Below are 1,710 nucleotides of genomic sequence, written 5' to 3'. Positions count from 1 at the left end.
GTCTATAGAGGCATTGGTGGCAGGTGTTTTATGTTGTTCTTCGTTTATCGCTTGAATCTGATGTATAGGCTATGATGACGCTCCGTTATTTGGATGGCAACATATGTTGCAACCATAAAGGAGATTTGAGCCTAACACAATTCAAGTTGAATTTCGAGTTTCATAAAATTTTTGGTCTAATTCATTTGTCATTTGAATGTTGCTTACTCTTTAGGTTTGTAGCGATTATTTGGTTTGGCTTGATTGTTGGTTTTGAGATTGAAAATGCCAATATAAAGTTCCAGTTGGAAATCATGAATTCATTATTATCCATTATTGATTACTTTAGATTGTAGGTCAATTTAGATGTTGAAAATGGTTATTGGGCCTCCACAGGTGTTCTTGAAAACCTTGAAGTTTTAATCTTTGCAGCTTGAAGATGGACTGAATTTGAGTCTATCATCAAGAAACATAAATCTCCGCATGTTCTTCAATACCCAGGTGAATAAAGGTCAAATTTTGTTTATTTATCAACCAATTTAATTTTGAGTTTGCCATGTTAAATAGGCAGGATTAACATAATATAAAAGTAGTTCAGTAATTAAATGATTTTAATAAAACCTTTCATATCTTAAATGGCTTCATTATTCCTTTCATTTTTAATCATATTGCATCTACAAAAGATATATACATAATAATAGGTGAGCGTAGTGGGGCAACAAAATGTTGGATTTGGGTGACACGTTTGGGGGGCGGGGCATGTATTTTTCGCCGGGTGTGTGAATGGAGGTGTTGACGTGGCGATCAACTATAGGTGGGGGGTGAGATTTTTGGCCTACAACACCACCACCGAGCTACATGTCGCCTTCCTTGGCCACGTATCAAAAAACCCCTCATTTTGTAGCCCGTCCACTACACATAGCCTTAATTGTATTATTAATAACAAATATCTAATGGAATTCATATCTACTAGACTCAAGTACAAAGACACACTATGTTATTTCCTCTTTTATAAAATGGTATTTAAATATGTATTTATTTTCTAATGAATTATTTTTTCATTAAAGCAGCACGGAATTGATGCAAAAAGTTTGAAACAGCTCGAGTCTTGGTCCACTGTTCTGGGGTATACAGGAATATGTCAACAGGTATTATGTCCAAAACCAGTTAACAATACGAAAAATATCGCTACTTTTGTCTAAAATTACTTATTATTTATGTTATAGTCGCGAGTAGGATATGAAAGAATGTGGTGGGTTTCACTAGCACTAACAATTGGAATCAGTTGCAGAGTTGAAAGATTTTGAACCCTCTAATACCATTAGTAAGTGAAGAACTTTTAACACTTTCTGAATTTTTATGTCATGTGATCTTCTTTTCTTATTAGGTTACAATATTGATTCTTTTAGGTCTTGATCATATTGGCCACGACAGGAAGAGAAGGAAGCTGTTTCATCAAAGACACCATTTATGAACTGCTTAAGTCGGTAAGAAGTATACAACATCAGCAAATTACTTAACTTCTGTAATCAAAAAAGATATATTTGTTGTTGTTTCGAGAGTACAAGTTGATTGATTGTGTACAAGAACATTAATTTATAATTTTAGGCTAAACTTGATGTTACAAAATGTTTCAGCATTGCTATTTCTATCCAATGCGTGTGATCTTTATGTCATTGATATCGTTTGCTTGCTGGTCTATATAATGGTATGTTGTAAACACATTCTGTA

General features: G+C 33.8%; 1 long non-coding RNA gene across 2 annotated transcripts; it reads left to right on the top strand.

Annotated features, from left to right (window-relative positions):
• The first annotated feature begins 220 nt into the window (after positions 1-220).
• LOC143567017 (uncharacterized) lies at positions 221-1,442 on the top strand. 2 transcript variants are annotated; one of them, XR_013141330.1, is made up of 4 exons: positions 221-490; positions 1,050-1,127; positions 1,206-1,303; positions 1,414-1,442. It is a non-coding gene; the product is annotated as an uncharacterized LOC143567017 (long non-coding RNA). The 2 variants fall into 2 exon arrangements; XR_013141329.1 differs by lacking the exon at positions 1,414-1,442 and having other exon boundaries at positions 1,206-1,339.
• Positions 1,443-1,710: the final 268 nt, after the last annotated feature.

The sequence above is a fragment of the Bidens hawaiensis genome, unplaced genomic scaffold (assembly GCF_021521415.1).
Source record: "Bidens hawaiensis isolate Kalapana, Puna unplaced genomic scaffold, B.hawaiensis_p1.1 tig00023199_1, whole genome shotgun sequence".
Taxonomy (NCBI): domain Eukaryota; kingdom Viridiplantae; phylum Streptophyta; class Magnoliopsida; order Asterales; family Asteraceae; genus Bidens; species Bidens hawaiensis.
This window is presented reverse-complemented; position numbering and strand designations above follow the sequence as displayed.